Below are 24,353 nucleotides of genomic sequence, written 5' to 3' on the forward strand. Positions count from 1 at the left end.
GCTGCCCATTTGCTGTACAATCCAGGTTCTTATAATCAGAATAAGAAATCTAAGATGGCAAGAGAAAAGGAGATTGCTTGAGGAAAATACATACAGACAAAGCAGCCGAGGACCAAGGACGACAGAGCTCAGCATCACAGAGGAAAAGCAAAGAAGGACTAGCCCAGGAAGGCAATCAAAGGAAGCAGGAAGAAATTGCAAAACAGGGGTGACTACCTCAGGAAAGGCAAGGGCATCGAGTTTGAAAGAAAAAGAAATCAAGAGTGAACACTGCAGCAGAGTAGTCCAAAAAAGATAAGAACAAGAAAATAATCATTGGGTTTGGCAAGATGAATGTCATTGGGCTGATGCTTATGTTGGCAAAGATTCGGTGGAATGAAGGGGGTTGCCAGCAATTTGCAGGGAGTTGATAGGAAAGGCAGGTGAGGAAGGGGAGACATTGGGTGTAAGATGACCCTTGAAGAAGCCTGAATGAGATAAGAAGAAAAGAAACAGGGTAATATTGGAGGTGGGCAGGCAGGAGATATTGTGGTTCCATGGTCACAGGAAAAATTATATTAGGATAGCAGTTATAAGAATGTGGGGAACTGGGAGAAGAAGCCGCTGAAAACAAGAAGGTGGTGGACAAAGGAAAGCTCACTAAAAATGACCTCCTCATTGCCTTGTGTGTTGTTTCTTATCTTCTCCCTCAGTGTCAGCACACTGCCCGACAGGTGTCCAATGTCTGCTCAGCGGAGAAGTGAGCGAGGAAGCAACATCCCAGAGGAAACCAACAGAAAGCCATCAAGGGACCAGCGGGAGAGACTCAACAACTAAAAAGACACTTCATTCTCTGAAACAGAAAGATATGAAGCAAAAATGGATTTCCATGCCAGAACTTTCTTACATGGATAGATTAACTTTGCGGACTGGCAAATGCAAGTATTTTAAATCTGCGAAATTAACACCCAGGAGTTACTGTCTTATTTACTGTCTCAATACTTCTTAAATAAGCATTTTTGGGAGGGTAAAATATATACTTCCTGGCCTTCTCGTCTATTTTTCTAGCATATCACTCCTTAAAATATGTTAAGCCCCTTAGGAACATGATTCTTGACTTTTATTTTTTTTAAAGTTTTAATTAATCTCTACACCAACTATGGGGCTTGAACTCACAACCTCAAGATTAATAGTCACCTGCTCCACCCACCGAGCCTGCTTGAGATTCTCTCTCTCCCTCCCCCTTTGCCCCTGTCCCCAGCTCACAAGCACTCAAAAATAATAATAATGATATGCGTTTAAGTATTCTCCATGTTTTTCCATGGCTTGATAGCTTGACTTTCTTTATCCCTTACACTTGGTTTGCTATATTCAATAAGTGCTTGTTGAATTTATTAACTGAAAACTACTAGGGTCAGAGTCACTGTGATTGTACTGGGTTCAGAACTCTGAGTAAAATGGACTATATAACCTATAGGTCTAGGTTTAAAGAACTCCAAACCTTAGGACTATTTATGGGTTCAACAACGTCAGGAAGTTGTCAGAATAACACAGAAGTGACTGCATAACACATTTGATCCACAGTCCCTCAATATGGCCATTGAATGAACTGAAAATGCTTCGGAAAACATCTATATTCCTGGTTCTCCTTCAGGTGCTCCACTATTAGCGTTCAGGACATGACACCAAGAGAACATCTTTTCAACTTGCTCAAATCTCTTACCATTCCCAGGTCATACCAGCCACCCTCTCTGCCTCAAACTCCCTCCCACCTGTATTCACCTGGCCAACCTCTACTCAGCATTCAAGATCTGATTCCAGCGTCACCTACTGACCAAGATTTTCCAAGATCCACGTCTCACCCTACAGGGATTATTCCTTTCTTAGGACACTAGACTGTTACATTATAATTATTAACCAGATGGGTTCAACCAAGTTTGCCTTTTCATGTTTATATCCCCAGTATCTACTACATATGCTGGCTTGGTCTAAGGCAAGAGCTGTGGAAGTGATAAAAAGTGGTTGACTTTGGGTTATATTTTGATGATAAAGCCAGTAGGATTTGGCGATGGCAACTAGATGTGGTGTGTAAAAGAGGAGCCAGGGCTGGCGCTAAGGTTTTTACCCTGAGTACCTCGCCATGTAGAGTTCCTGCCACCTGATACCAGGAAGATTGTGGGAGGGGCAGGACAGGCATTCAGTTTTCATCGGAGATGTCCTTAAAGCAAGTAGAGAGGGTGGAGGAGGCATTTCGATAGAGGAGATGAAAGGGAAAGGTCTGTCCTCTATAAACTTGGAAGTCATCAGTATGTAAATGTTATTTAAAGCCATGAGACTAGATGAAATCTCCAAGGGATAAGTATAAATAAACAAGAGGAGAGGCCCCAGGCCTGAGACTTTGGCACTCCAGCTCCAACATGGGTACTCCAACAGTCCTAGAAATGACCTGTGCCCTAGGAGGTAAAGTTGGGGGAAACCAGGAATGCAATGCTTGGTGTCCTGAAAGTTATACGGGGAAGTGTTTCAAGGGGGAGAGAGTGATCTTTGGGAAATTGGAGGTCACTAATGCCCTTGATTAAAAGGTTTTATAGAATCATGGGAGCAAAAGCCTCATTGGAGTAAGGGCAAACGGAAGTGGGAGGAGAGACGTCTGAGACAGCCGGTGTGGACAGGTCTTTACAGGAGTTTTGGTATAAATGTGAGCAGAGAAACAACACTGTAACTAGAGAGTAATCACAAAGGCTTTGTTTGGTTTTGATATTTATTTTGGTTTTATTATTTTTTTTAAGATTTTACTTATTTGTCAGAGAGCATGAACAAGCAGGGGAAGAAGCAGGCAGAGAGAGAAGCAGGCTCCCCACTGAGCAGGGAGGCTGATGTGGGACTCGATCCCAGAACCCTAGGATCATGACCTGAGCTGAAGGGGGACCCTTAACTGACTGAGCTACCTACGCATCTCCTTGATATTTGTTTTAAAGATGGGAACTATTATAGAATGTTTGGAATTAATAACAATGATCTATCAGAGAGGAGAAATTGGTGAGGCATTAAAAAGAACCTGAATGAAGATCTGATTACAGGGTAATTAATAAAATCAGTGTCTTTGAGCAGTTGTGGATTGAGGGGATCTAGGAGACAAGTAAAGGGACAGGGCTTAGGGATGCAGAGAGTAACGGAGGGAGAGCAGGATATGGGCACAGGCAGGTGGGCAGGTGAAAAAAATTCTCTAATTCCTTGTAATTACTTAACAATAGGAAGCAGGATCGTCACATAAGAATGAGATGGGGAAGGTGATGAAAGTTTGAGGAGAGAGGAGAAGATGTGAAACAGTTGTCTAAGACAATGTTTCTTGAACTTTTTATTATTATTATTTTTTTAATAGGTTCCATATCAGTTTGGAGCCCAACATGGAACTTGAACTCAGGAGCCTGAGATCAAGACCTGGGCTGAGATCAAAGTCAGATGCTTAACTATCCCAGCAACCCAGGTGCCCCTCGAACTTTTTTTTAATGCAAAGTACCTTTTACATCCTAATCCAGCACACAAGTATATGTAAACATAGGTACACATATAACTGAAACAAGCATTTCATGAATTAATATTTACTCTTATTATGTGCTGGAACTCTATTAAGTTCTTTTCTGGTCCAGTCTGTTTTGTTTTTTTTAATTCACAACTGGTGGAGAAAAATGGGGGAGTGGGTCAGGGAGAGGCAGTAGGGTGGCCAGGTGGAGGGAAATGTCCATGTGAGGTTAATGGAGGTACATTTCTCGTGGAGGGGGGTCCCAGCTGTATGTTTTCATGTGGTCACGTTCCTCTGCAAGCGGCAGGCATGGAGCAGGCACAGAATTAGTTACACTGGGATTGGGGTTTTCCAGGTACCGGTGATGAAGGATGAAGCAAGGGGATTACCATGATGTCCAAGCAAGGAATCCAGCCCAGGTATGGCCATAAAATGAGGTCACGAGGGAGAGCAAGAGGAGGAGAAAAACTGGTCAGAGCAGTGGATTGGAGGCCTGGCAGGGCTGCAGAAGTGTGGATGTCGGGGTGGGGGGTGGCGGTGCAGGGGAGGTCAGGGAGATGGAGGTAGAGAAACAGGCTGTGGTGGTAGGGAAGTGGATTCCTGAAACTGAGGTTAAAGTAGGAAAGTCGTTTTTGGTCAACACAGGAGCCAGTATGAGGTCCCAGGAGAAGAGGAGGTTAAGGAGCCAAGAACATGGGGTGTTGAAAGAATCATTTATCTGGATACTGAAATGACCAAAAATTGTTATGGGAATCTCAAGAAGACAATGGCAGTGAGCCAGGAGCTAAAAATATTAAAGAAATGAGGAGGGACAGAAGTCAATGATGGAGCAGGCTGGGATTGTAGAACAGTCTGATGGCAAGGATTTCAAAGCTGGAGTTTTTGGAAAGTGGAGGAGAATGGTGATGAGGGGCCATTAGGCCCCTCCTGCCCCTCCAGGCCCCCTGGTACGAGGGAATGGGGGGCTGGTGAATGAGAAAGGCAGAGAAGCGGGGTCCTCACATAAGAGCCAGCTTTCCAGTGAGCAAAAAAGTAAAAAGAATATTTAGAGAAGTGGAGGGTCTATGAATTTTGCAGATGACAGATCCTTAGTTCCAAGAGCACAGCGAAGTTTTCCAAGTGGGAAGGGGTGAGAAGTGGGCCTGGTTAGCAGATATGCAGAACCATATGACCATGAGCATCTAGATCAGGGGCTCCAGAAAGAAAATTGAAGAGATCAAATAATTTAATTCAAATATGCTGCATTTATGTGAATGCCATATAAATTCTCTATGTGATAGAGAAAACTGCTTAGATGTCAGCGTAGTTGACTGTTCCATTCTTTACTACCTATGGCCTCTCATTCTCTTTTAAACATATTTTTCTCTTTATTTAACATTCTTAGTTTTTTACTCAGAAATGAACACAAGAAATTTAACAATCTAGTTGAATTTCACAGAGAGGAAAAACTTTTAATTTAACATTAACTCAAAAACCAAATGATTTGTACTTTCTATTAGAAAGTTGCTAATCAAACACAAATAAATACCAAACAAAAAAGGTTGAACTTTGGCACCAGTTAATGTACTTTAAAGAAAAACTAAACTTACCCCCAGAACTCTAGCAGAGCCACCTAATGCAAAACTATGGACACATTTATAAAAAAAAATTTGGAAAAAAAAAAATAAATAAAATTTTTGAAGGCTTCTGTGATATACAAAATGCAGCATGGGCCCCACCCACTGGACACTTTATGTTACTGCAATGTCACCCTACAACATGGAAAAGTTGACATTCATTCAATATTATTATGTATTGGGAAATATAATTTGTTAATTGTCTTCTATGTGCCAGGTACTCTTCTAGACCCTTGAGATGCAATAGTAAATAAAAAAGACAAAAATCTCTGCCTTCATGAAAACTATTATGTGTATAACATTTCTTATTTTGTCCACCACAAAAAACTACAGGCCAAATCTGTTTAATGGATACCCTGGATACGCCTGAACCCTAAAACTTTACTAACTTGATGAATAAAAGCCAAAACAGCATTTTAATTAAAAGTTACCAAAAGTTTTTGTTGTCCGGAAATAGAAACATTAATTCACCTCTAAGACAAAGTGTTCTCTATAGCTACAAAAACACATATTTCTGTGTTATCTACCATCCTCTTGCATTTTTTTACACAGTTTTATGAACCGACTACACAGTCACCATTTTAAAATTTTATTTATTTTATCTCTGCAAAAATGGTATCCTGCTTTTTGATGGGGGGGGGTAGGATTCTTTTCTCATTTCATATTACATTGCTAAATTTATGTATGGTGCAGATGTACCACAGTTCGTTCACCCCGTCTTCTACTGCTGAGCATTTAGGTTTTCAGGTTTTTTCTACTGTAAATAGTAGTGCCATGAGCATGCCATACATGTTCCTGGATGAATGCATAGTAATTTTCTTAGCTATATACCTGCAGTGGAATTGCCGGGCCATGGGGTATGTAAGTGTTCAACATTTGAAGACAATGTCAAGTTCTTGTTTGGAGTGACAGCAATAAATTATGTTCCTTCCAGAAACTTATAATGGATCATTTTAAACTAAATCCTTGATAGTTCCAGACTTTTATTTTGTAATATTATACAAAATGGTCCCTTACTGTGGTCTTGATCAGCACCAAGCATGATGCCAGATAGGTATGTCATCATGGCTTTATTGGCCACATAAATATGCTTTTTTTCCCCACTGGTATTTTTAATAGTACATTAACAATACACAATTAACAAACGGGAGAAAATCACAAGCTTCTTAACTCCTCACTTTTATGCTTTTCTTCATTGCTGTGTCAAACGGGTTCACTGTTCGTGTATCTCAGCAGCTACATCAACGGTGAATGGTTGCAATGAATCTGGTTTTGCACACACACAAAAAGGGGAAACCAGAGACACACAAAGTCACCATTGTTTGCTAAATGCCATTTACTCTGCAATCAAGGCTCAGAACCGCAGGGACTTGGGTGCAGGAGGCCAAGCTCTGAGTGGCCGCTTCCTAGCCAGACTGCATGAGGGCGGTGGCCAGGCTTCTGTGCATAAGAACTGCCGGTTTTGCTGAAAGCAAGCTGACTGAGAATGATTACAAACAGCTGGTTACTCTAATTCATTATCAGAGATTTCAGGCTTAATCTTTAAGAACGGGCAGGGCCTTCCCTTGGTCAGCCACGTCCTTGGCCCATGGCCACAGTCCCAAGACCAAAACTCAAAGCTGAAGGTTCCAGGCCCCCTGCTCCTGTGGATCCGGTCATCCTTCCCCCGCAGGTGCCTCGGAGGCACTGAAACAACTTGCCATCATTTCATCTTTAGCAAGTGCGTGTGTTGTGACTTTGCTTCCCAACACCTATTTCAGGAGCCTGAAGAGCAGGACCTGTCCAGAGAGCAGCTACGAGGTCCTTCCTGTTCTCGTTCCTTCAGTGTCCCTTTCACAGTAGCAGATTCAGGTAAGTTCTGTGCGGGTCACCTCCCGACAGAACCATGATGTCATAAGGTCCCTCTTTTTGGCATCTTCCAGACGGGCATCAGGACAAATGACAACGTCTGGGTTGCACTGTACTGGGTCTTTGCCAGCCAGACCCACTGTGGCGACTTGAACTCCAGCTCGCCTCCTGACATCTACAGCGATGACTGTCTCCTTCCTCTCTGCTCCTTTGGCCAGGAAGGCCAGAGCTCTTTTCCAGCTCACTTTTATGTTGTATTTTTTAATTTTTAAAAAGATTTTACTTATTTACCTAAGAGAGAGATTGCAAGAATGGGGGGGGAGTGACTCCCCACCAAGCAGGGAACCTAGAGTGGGACTTAATCCCAAGACATCAGGAACAAGACCTGAGGAGAAGGCAGATGCCTAACCCACCCAGTCGACCCTGTTGTATTTTTTTAAGACTGCACCTTGATGGGGTGCCTGGGTGGCTCAGTGGGTTAAGCCTCTGCCTTCAGCTCAGGTCATGATCTCAGGGTCCGAGGGATCGAGCCCCACATCAGGCTCTCTGCTCATTGGGGAGCCTGCTTCCCTTCACCCCCCCACCACCTGCCTCTCTGCCTACTTGTGATCTCTGTCAAATAAAATTTTTTTTTTAATCTTAAAAAAAAAAAAGACTGCTCTTCAGCTCTCTGCCCCCACACATGGCACCTTGGCCCCTTTCCCTGGGGGTAGGACCCAACCACCACCTAACTAATCTAGAATGCAGGCCAGTGCACATCCCGATCTCCCAGACTCCCGCCCTCAGCCCCCCACCTGCATAAATATGCTCTTGCGTGCAATATCTGCTGGAGTTTTCCCCCATTGTTATGTTACGTGTGCTTTTCTTTGTATTTGCAGGAGCTCCCAGTGTACACGTTTAATTTTTTACTTTAAAATAACAGAAAAGTTGATACATATCCTTCTTCCACCCCACAGCTATTAACATTCCATTATATTTTCTTCTCTTTCTCTCCTCGTGTGTGTCTTTATGTGTGATCTTTATCTCCGAACCATTCCTGAATGTTATTTTCAAATATGACACTAGTTATTAAACCAATACTTTAGTATGTATTTCCTAAAAACAAAGAGAGTCTCCTACACAGCCAAATACAACCCCTGAAACCAAGACAATAGCATTCTATACTGCCACCACCAAATGTACACATTCCATTCAAATTTTGCTAGTTGTCCCAATAGTTTCTTTCATCCTGTGTGTAGCTGGCTCTTTGGCTTCCAAGCTGGAACAGTTCCTGGGTCATCTGTTGGAATCATGACCTTGACACTTCTGAGAAGTACAGGCCAATTACTTTGTAGAATGCCCCTTGTTTTGGATTTGTCTAGTATTTCCTCAAAATTGCCTCTAGGTTATGCATTTGGGGCCAGAAGACCACAGAAGTGATTCTGGGTCCTTTTCAGCATGTTCCTGTATGGAGGCATATGATATTCAAGTTAACTTCTATTAAGTGATTAATTTGGTGTCTGCCAAATTTCTCTTATAAATTTATATAATAAGTATTTTGAACTTATAATAATATCTAATTGATAAGCATTAGAGAGTACTTTGATACTATGGTAAATATCTATCCCATACCTATCCCTATGTTGTCACCTCACTCCTTAATCATAGCTTCCCATTAAGTTCTCATACCTGATACTTCAGAAGTATCTTGGCTATTTTTGATCCTTTTCCCTCCCACATAAATTATAAAATTAGCTTAACAAGTTCCATGATTTGACTGTAATTGCTTTGAATCTATAATTCTAGTTGTGGAGTATTGGCATCTTTGTGATGCTGTCTTCCTTCCCATAAACATGATAAGTCTCTCCATTTATTCAAGGTCTCTTTTACATCTCAATAAAGTTTTATAATTTTCTCTATGGAAATCATGGAGAAATACCTCAAAGCATATAAACAGCTGGCTTCCTGATATGTAGAGCTGAGATATGGACAGACAAAAAATGGATATGCAAGTCTAATTTCACCTCAGACTGGAATTGAGTCTAGATTGAACTGGGCTGGGCTTAGTTCCAGTCATTCTGGAGGCCCCTGCAGGAGCTCAACTGAAAGTGAATACTGAAGTCCCATCTCTACAAGATGAGTATTTAAGATTGATGATGAAATGTGTTTTACTTTAGATACTTCAAATAGAATGGAAGCATCCACCACTTCCTCCTCCACTCCTGACCTGAGGCCAGTGTTCAGCCTTCCCTCTCTAGAAATCAGTAGATGCTAATGTGGGTAGAGAGACTGTTAAGATCCAGGAGAAACCCAAGAAAGAAAAAGGACCCAGGGCCAGAATTCTGATATCCTAAGTGAAAGACTGTTGTTCTGTGGGGAAGGGTGGCAGCATTGATCAATGAGGACTGCAGAAGGAAATCATGAGGAGGATTGTGGGAAGAGATATTCAGGGAACTATGCAACATCCAGAAGGAAAGACCCTTGAGCAAGTGATGGACACTGTTCCACAAAGAGTCCATTGTCACCAACCCACCCCATTGTAAATTACCAGTCAGAGGAGTATCTCAGTCAGCAGGTAGCCACCCAGACCAAGAGATCATAAGGCAAACCCTCTGGTTTCTACTACTGACATCAAAGCCAGAGCAGCAAAGTAAGTTTTATGCAAGATGGAAAGGAGAAGTCTTGCTGGTGAGGTGTAAATTCAACAGTGACCATCCCATGGCTGTTTACTACCCCAAGAAGATGCAAGAACACAGCATCCAAGGGAGTGCAATTCCACAAGCATCAACACTGTGTGGTCCCTCATGATTTGGCTTGATTCAGGCACAGAAATCAGAATACTAGGAGAAACCATGGGCTCATGGCCCCCAGCAGTTTGTAGTCATTGTTCCTGGCAAGAACAGTCCAATAAGATTTAACAAGCAGAAAAAGATAAGGGTATTATCTCATGAAAATCAAAATGCCTACCAGGACTCCAGCCCTTTATCGAGATACACCCAGAAATGGGCCAGGGGAATTCCCATGGACAGGGCCTCACTTTCCTCAGAAAATAGTTCTGGACAGCTCCTTCCCCAAACACACAAATAATCGAGAGTCCAAAATGATTCTTTTAGCCTGAAATTTTGAAAGTAGACATTAGTTTTCCACGATAGCCACTAATATTCAATAATACATGCTTGTTTTTAAATAGGAGCTTGATCTCACAACCCTGAGATCAAGACCTGAGCTGAGATCAAGAGTTGGGCACTTAACTGAGTCACCCAGGTCCCCAAAAATGTCAAAAATTTGTCATGTCACTTCCTGATGAACTTTTCAACATAATTTAGCTGAAAAAGTTACTTCATGTAATTAAATATATTGACCAATTACATAAACCAATTAAATACTGCTGCCTAAAATGGTGGTTTTGCTTTAGAGTGGTATGTAGGTCATTTTCCTGGACAGAAACGAGATGCAGAACTAGTTTTCTATGGAGGTAAATTCATGAAAGCTCTTCTACACGTCTCTACCACAGTTATTACCCCATTATGCCAGTAACTCACCTTGTAACCCGTGAAAGAATGTGACTTAGTCACGTGGTTAGATTTAGAAATTGTCAGCTATGTTTTCATTTAACTTGAGCTCATCAAGCACAGCTACAATATGGAGGCATCAATCACTGAAACCAACCTCACCATCAGAAGTTAAACCAAGATATCACAGTCAGTGAGGGGAAAATGTGATTCAAGTCAAGAAAGGAGAAAATAGAAAAAACAACCCCCCCCCCCTGAATTCAATAGGAATAGTTAAAGATCTGGAATGGTTGACAATAGGTCCAACTGATGAAATATTTCCACCTGCTGGTTGTCAAGTTTTATGATTCTTTACATTTAAGTTATTTTGTACAAAATGTGATGTCCATGGATTGAAAGAAATTAAGATTTGTATTTTGAAGCTCACAAGAAGATATGCTGCATACATGTGACAATTTTTACTTCCTTGGCCCATAGCTGAGAAGACTCAGAATATGGAACGCACAGCAATCAGACTTGAGACCTTTGTCTTTAGCTTAATAAATTCAGCTAGTAACCTTTATAAGCCACTCCACACACACACACACAGTATTTTTAAACATTTCAGGACGTAGAAAATATGCTATATATACTGAACGTGGATAAACTTGGATAAGCAAAGGTTGCTTCCTTTTCATTTATCCAAAGGCAATTTCCCTCTTAGTAGGTGACTTATAATTCTGATTTCATATATTCCATTTTCAGAGGCTTCCGGTGGCTCTTCCATGAAACAAACAGAAAGGTTCTCTGACTTCCAACTTCCCATTTAACCACCACTCTCTTTCTTCCATGTCTGCCATCTTGTGTAGGTTCGTGGGGGAAAGAGCAGGGATAAGCTGGGATCCAAACCCAGCTCCATTGCTTTTCAGCTGAGTGACTGGCACCTGTCCCTCATTTTCCTCTCTGCCTATCCATCTTTCAGAATGTTGTGTGCATTTAAAATGATATATGAGGGGCGCCTGGGTGGCTCAGTGGGTTAAGCCTCTACCTTCGGCTCAGGTCATGATCCCAGGGGCCTGGGATCGAGTCCCGCATGGGGCTCTCTGCTCAGCAGGGAGCCTGCTTCTCCTCGCCTCTCTCTCTCTCTGTCTCTCTGCCTATTTGTGATCTCTCTCTCTGTCAAATAAATAAATAAAATCTTTTTTAAAAATTAATTAATTAATTAATTGATTTAATTAAATTCATAAGGATACCAGGAAAGTACAGCTATTCTCTTCTTCACATGAGTGCCTTTCTCCATGACTATAATGCTGCCTCTCTCCAGCTATGTTTCTTTTCTTTGCTAACTAAACAATTGGGCCTTTCCTTCTGAAACATTGTTTTCACAACCCAGTTATGTTTATGATGTGACCAAATGTGCTACGCAGCTCTTTGATTTATTTTTAAATTAGTAATTCTCTTTAACTGTTTTATATGTGGCCTGAATTTTAATGCCACATCATTATTTGAAATAAGCACAAGCAGAAGTCATTCTGGAGGTCCCTGCAGGAGCCAAAACATTCACAGAGGTGGGGGCAGGGAATGGAAAGGGGCACTATGAGGTAGAATGCCAGGGGGGCCCCCCGAGGAAGTGCTGGGAAGAGAAGGGCCCAGTTTGATAATGAGAAGAAGAATTGGGGGTCAGAAAGTATGGGGCGCCTTTCCTTGCTCTGCTCTCTCCATACCACTTGATCCTAAGAGTTCATCCACCTTCTTCAAACCTCAGTTGTCTCACCTGTAAACATGTTATAATAATACTTACTTCATGGGTTCATTGTGAGGAGAGGATGACATATGTCAGACATTTTGTTGAGACAGACACTCCAAAACAAACAAACAAACAAACAAACAAACCCAAACAAACAAACAAAAAAACCAAACAAACCAAAACATGATAGTGATAGCAGCAGTATTCTTAATCTCTACAATGCTAATGGGCACAGACCTTATTTTCAGTTTTACTCTATTCTTTCACTGAAACATAAGTGATGGTGAGATGTGTTCTGTGTGTGAGGCAGGCAAGACTTACATTCTGTCACGCGTGTTTGATCTTAATCAAGAATATTCAATTCTACTATAGCCAACAAGAAATGGCAAGTAGGATGGATAAGACTCCTATGATGTGCTAAATAACACTAGTGAGTAAGTGAGTGGCTTGCACAATATGAGTGAAATCTAAAAGCTGTGCTGTTGAGTGTTGATCACTGGCCAACCAGAAGACGTGTTCAAGATAGAAGGAATGAAATACAGGATTTTTTAGAAGACAGAACACTCTAGAGTGTTTACTCATAAAGAGAAACTGATGCAAGGACGAAAGCAAAAGGTACAAACCAAACCCCCTTCACACAGACAACGTCATCTCTAAACTGGCCAGTCATTGGGGCCCCATTCTGTCTTCGCATATACTCTGTCCGGGAGATAAAGGTCACAGCTGCCCAGCAAACAAGTGAGTGAGCCACAGCTGTGACCAGGCATCCGTGCCCCTGTGCCAACAAATGTGTGTTGACCTCAGACACTTTGAGCTTGCTAAGTCTCCTTGTTCAAACTCAGCCCCAGTCTTAGGAACCACACCACCATGAGCAAAAAGTAATGTGACAGAGTTAAGAAGCAGTGGGTAAAAGGAAGAAGGTGAGAAGCAGAAGGATAGAGAGAGGACACAGAAACAACTGTGTAACACAGGCTTCAGCTGGGGTCACCTGGGTGGCTCAGTGGGTTAATCATCTCATCTTAGCTCAGGTCTCAATTCAGGGTCGTGAGTTCAAGTCCCACACCGGGCCCCATGTTGGGCTCCACACTGGGCATGTCAGTTTACTTAAAAAAAAAAAAAAAAAGGAAACACAGGATTCAGATGTGTGGTCCTTCCACTTCATGCTAAGTATAAACTCACCCCAAACTTCTTTTCCCTTGCTACTGGGTATATGTTTTATACTGATCCAATAAACCGTATGATTTGAGCTTGTTGATTTAGTCTGCAAGACTTGCTGCTATGACCTCTTGGATGGCTTGCCTGGGGTGCACGAGGAGTCTACTATTGCATCAAAGTAATTTCCCATATGACAGATTTTTCCTTGACACCAGAATTTCTTTTGAGATAAGAACTGGTTGGATTCTTCTACAAATCCATCAAATTGGTATAATTTTGCACAGGAGAGCAATAAAAGCTTTTTCACTGCATTTTTCTGGTGAAAGAAGTTTGGTATCTCATTAATGTTTGAAGAAGTAGTAATTTCATATGAAATTGCAGCCTTTCCTTTCAAATGCTTGTTACTAGCTACATCCCCTGCTGTTATCTGCTCTCCTTTTATTTTATCGTCATGGAGTTTGGGGTTGTTTGTGCTTTTTCAAACTAATTGCCAGCACACCAGTGGTGGCCATTATCCGCAGAGGCTAGAGACACAGTCTCACCAGGAAAAAGCAGCAGAAACCCAAGTTCATATGGACAGTGGCCATAGCCAGTGCCTGTAGGTCATTCCTTTCCAGGCGAATTCTTTTTGTCTCCTCTCCTTCCTTTTTATCTTCATGCATTTTTTCCCCCACCCTCTATTCCCATCTCAGGAACCACATGAGAGTCCACTTAAGGCTCTACTCTGAATTCCTTCTCTGCTATAAAAATTTAGGGTTTTCTCACTAGATCAAGTGTGCCTCCTGGGCTTCCCAGAAAATGAGATCTCCCCTGGGAGATTCCTCAGTCCTTTGTGCACAGAAGCCCCTGGCAGAGCCACCCCACTCATTACTCGGGCATGTTTATACTATTCTGAATCCCGTGGGTAGACACGTATTACCCCCCAAGCACCAACCTCTTCCTATCTTAACCCCCAGAGGAAGCCCTGTAACAGTGTTGTTCTGTTTGAGAAGCAGTCGGGAAACTTTGGTCCTTTTCCCTTCATGTCCTTCCTCATAGTTCCCATGCTCTTCCTCCTGGCTCTCGCAGCCAACATACACCATCTTGTGTTTCCTTCAATAGATCCTGAGAGAAAATGTCCGATTCTTCAGAATGAAATATCTACACATTTTTTAAAAAGAAAACTCTCTTGCTAATGTTGCCTGTGGGAAAAGGGTGAGGGAGAAAACCCAGTCATTTCACAATTAAGCTAAAATAAAAAGAACCAAGGTTTATGTTTCTTATAAAATGTAAAGCCAAAACTCTTTCTCTCTCTGTCTCTCTCAAAAAAAGGGAGGGCAGGGCACCTGGGTGACTCAGATGGTTAAGCCTCCAACTCGATTTCGCCTCGTGCTGTGGTCTCAGAGTCATGAAATGTAGTGCCAGGTTAGGTTCCACACTGGGCATGGATCCTGCTCAAGTTTCTCTCTCTCCCTCTCTCTCTGCATCCCCTCTCCTCCTCTCTAAAATAATAAAATAAAATAAAAACTTCATACTTCCATCCCTCTGCATCAGGAAACAAACAAGCAACCAACCAATTAATCAACAAGCAAACAATGTGGCAAAGAATAAAAGGCATTTCCTGGATCAGGAAACTGGGAAGGCTAGAGAGAAGGCACTGGACCTGGTCTCATAAAGGTTCTGGCTCCTTTTTCCACACTCGTCTTGGCTCTCTCCTCTCCTCCTCCTAGTGACTTGGTCTTCCAGGTGGCTGCTCTCGGGACCAGACGGCTGCCTACAGCCACAGGAACTGCACACCTCCTTGTTCAATCAGGAAGATGTGAACTGATCTGAGCTTCACGTGGATTGGACCACCCTCTGACCAGGATTAAAAACCATATGCTGATTGGCTTAAAGCAGGGGTCCCTCAACCAATCCCTGTGGCAGAGAAGATGAGCTGATCTGTTAGGGATAGGCCGCTGGAGGTGGGGTCCATTGCACCAACAACAAAAACTACAGACTATGGGGCTGCTACACAGAGAACTGAAGCTTCCTGAAGAAAAAAATGTGAATACTATTAGGTTAAAAGAAAGGGAACTGATGGAGTATAGGCAACAAACCATGTCTGCTGTGCCCACAAGGTAGAATCTTTGACTGCATACAGGTGCTCCGTATATCGCTAATAAATGTGTTGTCCCATGATATATTATCAGCTAATTTACCCTAAGTCCACTGTGCTCTTACTGCAAGTCGCTGCGATTGAAATCACTTATCTCCTGTTGCCTTATGGTAACACGGAGTATTTTAGTATGATAAGATGGAGTCATTTCAGAGAGATTAACACAATTCTACTTCCTGCTCCTCAGATGCAAACTGTGAAGAATGATTATTTAATGTTTTAACTACTGGCTGTTGACTTCAAAGACAGGCCACTCATTCAAGAACAAGGGATTTCAGCAACCTTCAATACCTTTCTCACTTAATCTTATTTCCATGCTGTGTTCCTATCAAAGTCAATTTCCTGCTGCAGTACCACGTGATACAGCCTTCCAAAAGTCAAGTCCTTTTCTGAGTGTTTTTCACATTTCAAGCATACTTTTCAGTCAGGGCCAAGTAGAATCAAAACTCAGGGGACATGGCCTTGTATTGTTTTATTATCATGCAACAGATCTTTCCCAGCAGTCCTCTGGGGGCTCTGCTGTATCTTTCGCCAGCTCCCAAGAGAAGGGTCTCAGTATTTTAATTCGTAAGACTACTTTCTGCTGAGTTACAATGCATGGCCGGGTCAGAATATCTGCAGTTTGAATTCTAGTTCCTTGACTAATTCACCATGTTGACACGTAGCAAAACTTCTTTTTTCAAAGAGCTCACAGATAAACTTCGGGGTATGGTTTGTGCTTCAATAGTAAAAGCAATGTGATTTCACAACTAGTTCCAACCCAACGCATGGTTAAAACCAGTTTACTCTAGGGTGGCCAAAGGTTTGCAATTGCCCTTACAACCAAAACCTGTTTGAATTATGACATCTGACAGGAACGGACTACTAATTTCAATGCCTTATAAGAGCTGGGGTCGGGGGTCGGGGAGAGGAGGGATAGAAGATGTATGTTAAGATTTACTTTGATCAGGTAATGTAACAGACATAGAGAGCATTGTTCTTGAAAGAAAAGCTTATTACTTACAATTCCCAAGAAGAGTGGGCCTGCCATGCCCCGCCCCCCGCCCGCCAACCACAGGGCCTTAAGGATTAATAGCAGGGTGAGTCAGAAGACAGAGGGAATGAGGGGAAAGCATGACCCAGAGCATTTACTGTAGTTTCTACAGGAAGGAATGGAAAATTCAAGGTAGGCAACTTTGAGGAAGCTTAGGATGGTTTGAGGAAGGTTTAGATGGTTTAATAATTTCAGTGGGTTCTGGGCTAACTAGAGCTGGTCTCCAGTTGTGGTAGCTGGCACTGAGGTGATTTAGGGCAGGAAAAATATTGGCTTGATGTGTGCAGGTTAAATAAAGGAATTAATTGGTGATATTGCCCTCAGATTGGCTGGTTTGCATACAAAAATACATGGGTGTATTGTGTACTATCTCTAAGAATTATCTAGCCCCAGGGGGCCAGTCTCTTTAGGATTAGAAAGACCCCCAAGATGTCAAGAATCATAAAATACAGAAAAAAAATTTTAACAACATGGTTAATACAATGAGGAGAAAGGAGAAGACTTCAGTGCTTGCATTGATGATGTAAGAATCAGGGCAAGTATCACACACACGAATCACATCTGTCCCTGCCCATTGCTGGGCTTTCATAATGTCCTTCCTATTTGCCAGACCACTCAACACCCACCCCACACCACCTTGCTGCCCACCAGGCCCCTCTCATAAGGAACATCCATTCATATCCAACTAAAAGCTCAGGACTGCGCAAGTTTTTTTTCCAAAGTGGTTTGAAAAGCAACTGGTTTTACATGAAGGTGACTTTGCCATCTTCCTCCACTTTTCTGCCCGTTGTCCTGGACAAAGATAAATGGGAGCATAAAACTCTGTTTGCCCCCCCACCCCACCCCCCCAGCAACAAGAGGAAATTCACACTATCACAGTAATGGGTATGGAACAGGATGGCGATATTCAGCCCTCCCCCACCCCATTCCTGTTTCCAGTCCCCAAGTCCTGCTGATGTTATCTTATTAATATATTTAATGATGACTATTTAATGATCCTAGTCCTCATCATCCCTGCTGCTTTTGATGAGGGAGCAGGAGGCTGGCTGAGGACAAAGCAAGAGCTGGCACCTTGCACCCCCTCTCCACCCGCTCCCCTCAGTAATACGTGTCACATTCCTCAGGCACCCCTGACTGCCCTAAAAGAAAAACAAATAGTTAACTTGCAGAGATCACAATCCTGCAAGGCAGGAGTCTCCCTTGGTTTACAAACGTCTTTGAGATTTACAACAAAGAAGTTACCTTATCAATAGCCCAATTTCCAAAGGCACATAACTCAGTTCCTCAAGCCCTAATGTCACCCTCCCCTCCATATAAACTGAAGGAGGCTGAGGCAGAAGGAAAAGTAAATAAAGTTATATTTCTTCTAAACCCAAATCTCACTAACAAGGACACTTGATAGGAGAAATGTGAAACTTTATCTCTAGATCTCCAAGATAGTGTAAAGAATCATTCCCAAGCATATGGCCCACTGATATACATCTAAAGGGTCTCACAAGAAGATTTTTACTACTAGTAATGAATAACCTTTCTCCCTACAATAGCTAGCCCCTCAAGATCCTGGAGACCTTGCTTCCAAAATTCCTTAGAGACTAACATCACCCTCTTTGTCCTCACCTACCCAACTCCTGTGCATATAATCAGCCACTCCTCAGGATAATGGTGCAGCAGCATCTCTGTCTGCCCACAGGTCCTGTCCCCGTGCTCTAATAAACCACCTTTTTGCACCAAAGATGTCTTAAAAATTCTTTCTTAGCCATCGGCTCTGAACCTCACCCCACCAAACCTCACCTAGGTTCAAGAACTTCATCACTTTGGCCCTAAGTCAGGCCTTCATTATCTTTTACTTATGTGGTATCTCTCCCTTTCAGATGGGGGCCCCTAAAATGTTGGGCTCTGACCTGATCAGGTGGAAGCTGGTGGCATGGTTGGTGAAAGCATTCACCAGAGACAGAGCAAAGGGGATAGAAGTGTATGGAATATACCACAAGGGAGCTGCAGGGCAGGACAGCAGAGGAGAGGTTGTCCACAGGGAGGCAGGGCTGAGGGCCGTGTTTAAAGGGGGAAGGTGAAGGGGTGCAGGACATATGGGATTCTCCCTTTTTCAGTAACTGTGCCTGGTTGCAAGTCACCCATTAGTAAGTGAGGGCCTGTGGACATCTTGAGGAGTGTCACCTGATGAGCCTGTCTGGATTCAGCCAAGGATTTGGGAGTCACTGTGGCTCCTTTTTGCCTTGATCAAGTTTCCATTGCTCCAGCCTGGTGCCTAAAAGTGGGCTCTACAACTTAGCTTAGGGTATTAACCTCATAAACTGTCTTCTGACTTCTGGTCTTGACTCCCTCAAATTCTCTCTCCATGCAGCTGAAGAAATGGTTTAGAATATAAATTGAGCTCTGGCATCCCATAGCTAAATCCCTTCAAAGGCTTCCCCATTTGCTGCAGTGGTGTTCATACTGTTCCATGGGCAGACCGGGATAATTTTGTTTAAGCTTACAAATGAAGATGCCAAGTTTATATGCTACAGATGGACAACTAAAAAAAAAAAAAAAAAAAAAAAAAAAAAAAAAAAAAGATCAAAATCCTCTGATAAAAGAGACAATTTAAAATAACACACACAGTGTCATCTCAGAAAAATAGACAGTCACCTCCACTGAATAAATTCAGGTCTGTGAAAAACTCCCTATGCTCCTCAGAGCAGTGAGTTTTGCCTCACATTGGCTAGAGTCTGCAGAGCCTTGCATGGTAGGCAGGGCCTCCTGGGAGCAGGCCCATGACTGCCATTCTAGCCTCACCCTTTCTAGCCTAAGCTCTAGCAACACTTCACTGCTGTGGTCCAGGGTCCAAAGGGCTGCCCAGTGATACTGGAAATGGTGACTTTTGGAGCTGTGGACAAGCCTCGGAGCGAGAGAAACCTTCGCGCCCCCACTGAGGCCATCCCCAAACCTCGGTGCCACAGCAGGCCAAAAAATCGTAGGCTGACACCCGGCCACAACCCCTCCCTCAACTCTGCTCCAGAAAGATCCCCTGCAGAGGGGCCCCTGGGTGGGCAGCATCATCTCAGCGTGTTTTCTAGGTGGCCGCAACATGCACTGAGCAGGAAATCGCTGTAGCCTTTGGGGGATAGGTCGGTCCGAATCGCCACCCATTGCCAGCCAATTCTCCCAACATTGATTTTGGCAGAAAGCTGGTGAGCATTGGCGGGAAATCCCCCAGCATACTCGCTTCCTGCAGCGCATATCTTCATTGACACTGCCTTTATCTAGTGTCCTGACGTGTGAGTGGTCGCGGTTAGAACTCTGCAAGAAAGCCCTCTGCGATCCGGGTGACACGAGTCCATTGCCTCCTGCTACTGAGTCTTTGGGGGACTGCCTCGGTCCCAGCAGATCTGGCCTACCATTCCCCTAGGCTCTAAATAAACCCTAGTTTTGGTTTTCAGGCTTCCATTCCAAGGTTCCTGGCCCCAAAGCCCCGCAGATAAAGTAGGTCTGAGTGACACCCTACAACTCCACATGCCACATGGTCGGAATTTGTGCCAATTGGAGCTGTGTCAAGCCCTCAAAGAGGGTGAAACCTGCATGTGCCCATAAAGCTATTCTGACCATTGTGGCCTCCCTGGCCATAAAGCCATATACTTGTTATGCTGGAGGTATGCCCCCAATTCAGGCCTGAGAGCAGCCCACCTCACATCCAGCACAGATTGCCTGCAATGACCCAAGGCCCTAACCCTAACCCGACTTAGGGTTTTCAGGCTTCCATTCCGAGGAGCCTGGCCCCCGGATTAAGGAGCCCTGAGCAACACCCCAGGCATCTTCCTGGAGAAATGGAAACCATCCCATTTGGAGCTGCACTGAACCCACAGAGGGGAGGAAACCTGCATGTCCCCCTAAAGCCACCCCTACCATTGGCAGCCCCCCAGGAACAAACTCTAATTCTTCAGGGTAGCCAGATGAATGTCCTAAACACAGCTCCAAGGGGAGCCAACTTTGGTGCTATCAAATCGGGCCTGCTATGTACCTAGGCCCTAACCCTAACCCTAGGTGGGTTATACAGGGTTCAATACCTTGAGGCCTGGCCCCCAAACCCACCAGATTGGGGATGCCTGATACTCATGCCAGCACACCCCAGCCTGCCAGGGTGAAGTGATGCCATTGGGAGCTGGGTGGATTCCTTAGAGCAGGGAGACCTGAGTGCTCCCTGAGGGCACCCCCAGCATCTGTGACCCTCTGGACTCAAACCCAGAATCCGACCCCCAGCCTGGTGCCCGCCCTCAACTGAGCCCACCAATGAGCCCACCTCTGCACTGCCAGATTGAGCCTGCCATTCCCCTAGGCCTTTACCATAGCCCTAATTTGGGTTTTCAGGCTTCCGTACAAAGAGACCTGGCCCCCACATGCCCCAGATTAAGGACTACTGAGTGACACCACAGGACTCCACCCACCACATGGGAGGACACTTTATGGTTTGGGGCTGTGTTGAACCCTCAGACGGGGAGAAACCTGCAAGTCCCCCTAAAGCCACTCCCACCATGAAAGCCCCCCATGGCCATATAATCGGATTCTGCTGTGCCTCTGGACTCATGCCCTGGACTCAGCCCTGAGGGGAGCCCGCATTAGCACCAGCACAATGGGCCTGCTGCGCCCTTGGGCCCTAACACTAACCCCGGTGGGGTGGACAGGCTTCCATGTCCAGAGGCCTGTTCCCCAAGCCTGCTGATGGGCACTTCTGAGACTCACTCTGGCATAGATTAAGGATGCCTCAGTGACACCCCAGAACTGTGCCCCACACACATGAAGAAACCATGCCCTTTGGAGCTCTGCAGAACCATCAGACTGGGAGAAACCTGCATACTACTCTGAGGACACCCCTAGCTTCCGTAGCCTCCCTGGACACAAACTCGGAGTCTGACATGCCACCTGATGCCTACCCTGACGTCAGCCCACTGGGGAGCCCACCTTAGCACCAGCAGATCGAGCCTGCCATGTCCGGAGGCCCTGACCATAACTCTAGTTTCTGTTTTCAGGCTCCCATCACAAGAGGCCTGGTCCCCAAACTCCCCAGATAATGGACCCCTCTGTGACAACCCAAAAATCTGACTGCCATGCTGGGGGCAGCCATGCTGTTTGGAGCTCCGCAGTGCCCTCAGAGAGGAAGAAACCTGCACACCCTTCTAAACCACCCCCACCATCAGTGGTCACCCTGGCCAGAAACCCTGATTCTGCCGCACTGCAGGACGCATTCCCTCAACTCAACCAGGAGGGGAGCCTGCATCAGCACTGGCAGATTGGAGCTGCCATTCCCCAAGGCCATAACCCTAACCCTAATTTGCATTTTCAGGCTTCCTTCTACAGGGTCCTGTCCCACAAGCCCTCTGGCTTGGGAACCCTGGAGTCACACTGTAGCCCCAGCAAGAAACCAGTCCATTTGGAGTTGCACCAAGCCATCAGAGCTAGAGAAATCTGCAAGTCCCCATGATTACTCCCCAATGTTCTGCAGCCCCCCAGGGCCTGATGCCCTGCTTGACACCCATCCTCAACTCAGCTCCTCAGGAAACCCTCCTCCGGATCAGCAGTTTGGGCCTGCCACACCCCTACCTCAGCTCTCCTCAGGGACCCCTGTCAGCACTAGACAGACCTCGGACTCCCCTGCCTGCCACAAAGTTCTGGGATCCCCTCTCTTTCTTCTCAATTTACACTGGCCCAAGTCTTTCATGAGAAAGGGGGAAGGTGACCTCCTGAATGTATAACACCTCCTTTTCTCTTCTGTTCTATTTCTCTCCACTTACCTTTGTACTTGGGCAAACTGGAAGGAACATATCAGTGGAACATGGACAAGATATGACATCTGAATCTTTCCTGGCAGCTTTCTTAAGGCTCCTTATGCAAACAGAAACTAGTGTATCCTACCACAGTGTGTTTGAAAATGATCATCAACAGAACAGGAGAGTGAAAGTCACTCCATTTTTACCTCACTCTTCATGAAGTAGAACATGGTCTTCTTCTTTACTTCCTTGACTTCAAGTCCATTTTGTTTCCATGAAGTGTTAATTCTTTTGCTTCAGAGGTAGGATTTCATGATTCCTCACCTGCATAGAACACCCAGAGCTCATCACAAGTGCCCTCCCCAATAGCCATCACCCATTGAACCCTTCCCCTCCATACCCCTCCCCTCTAGCAACCCTTGGTTTGTGCTCTAAGTTTGAGTCTGCTTCCCAATTGACCTATCTTTCTCCCCTTACTATGTTCATCTGTTTTCTTTCTGAAATTCCATAGAAGTCAAATTATAGGCTATTGGTCTTTTCTTACTGATTTTGCTTAGCTAAAGCCACTCTAGATCGATCCACAACCTTGCAAATTGTAAGATTTCATTCTTTTTGAACCTGACTCCTATTCCATTAAGAAGATGTGGGAGCTTATATATCTATGTTCATATATATATATGTGTGTGTGTATATATATACGTGTGTGTGTGTGTATATGTGTGTGTGTGTATATATATATATATATATATATATATATATGTATATATCACTCATCAGTGAATGGACATTGGGGCTCCCTCCATCGTTTCACTATGGTTGATAATGCTGGTGTCAATATCACAGTGCTTGCACCCCATTGAATATGCATTCTTGTGCCCTTTAGGGAAATACCTAGGAGGGCAATGCCTGGATCCTAGGGTTGTTCAGTTCTTAGCTTTTGGAGGAAACACCATGTTTTTCCAGAGTGGCTGCAACAACCCACATGCCCACCGACAGTGCAGGAGGGTTCTGTTTTAAGCAGAACATTCCCTGCCAGCAGTTTCCTAAGGAGGAAACATGGGGAATAACATGACTCACCCAGCGTCTGGCAAGAAGCTCCAGAAATTCACCCCAGGGTTCCTGACGCCATGCCCTGTGAAGCCATCAGAATGCCTCTATCCAGGGGAATTCCCAAAGACTCTCCTTCTGACTTCACCACCCATGAAACTACAGAGAAAGGACAGCATGTCCAACTATCTAGATGGTCACTGAGTGAAAATAGAAAGTCAAGATTCCCTTTTCAATCGTCCAAGTCTCCTTGGAATCCTTTTGAATTTTCCCTCTGCCTTCATCGGAACTCCTTGGATAAAAAAGACGAATCCATTAGGATACATCACCTTGGACAAAGGAGAAGCATTATCCAAGCCTCTATCTGACCACAAAAAGCCACTTCACTCTAGATGCTGGTCATTCCACTACAGTTGGCCTAGGACCAACAGAATAAACACTGTTAGATGAAGGAACGCATTTTAGGTTCCAAACACACACCGAGTCCATCTCATCTTCCCTTTCGAATCCAAGGGATTGCCTAGGAAAGAGATGTTTCAAATATCTTTGTAAGCCAGAAATGGAGAAAATGAGATCCCATGCCAGGTTCTCCTTGCAGGGAAACTCAGGAACTCTAGCTCCCACTCTCCATTGCTGACAGCTGTGTTAGTGTGACTTTTTGGCTCCACTGGAGACCCAGGATGTTTGGGGTAAAAGAGAAGTTTTACCTCTGATCCTGGCATGGATGTGACATTGTGCCCCATGGGTCTGCCCTTTTCTCTGAACGCTGACATCCTGGGAAAAGCTGCATGACTGAGTCAGACGCTGATTTCCAAACTTCAGGTCTTGAGCCAGAGTGAAGAAGGGTTGTCAGGTAGGGATACGCAGGCACCTCCCAGCTAAAGCCTGCACACCTGCTCCAATTCCTGGGAGAAGGAGAAACACATGCTTTGTTTCTTAAGTGGTCATTCACTTCCTTCTAAAGCCGGCCAATGCCTTTGTCCTTATTGGAGAAGCAAATATACTCTTCCAAACAAACACTCAACTCCTTGGTTCCAAA

The 24,353-nt window shown here is 44.2% G+C and overlaps 1 pseudogene; it reads right to left on the bottom strand.

Annotated features, from left to right (window-relative positions):
- Nucleotides 1-6,622: 6,622 nt before the first annotated feature.
- LOC132020391 (Parkinson disease protein 7 homolog) lies at nt 6,623-14,420 on the bottom strand (annotated as a pseudogene).
- Nucleotides 14,421-24,353: the final 9,933 nt, after the last annotated feature.

Source organism: Mustela nigripes, chromosome 6 (assembly GCF_022355385.1).
Source record: "Mustela nigripes isolate SB6536 chromosome 6, MUSNIG.SB6536, whole genome shotgun sequence".
NCBI lineage: Eukaryota > Metazoa > Chordata > Mammalia > Carnivora > Mustelidae > Mustela > Mustela nigripes.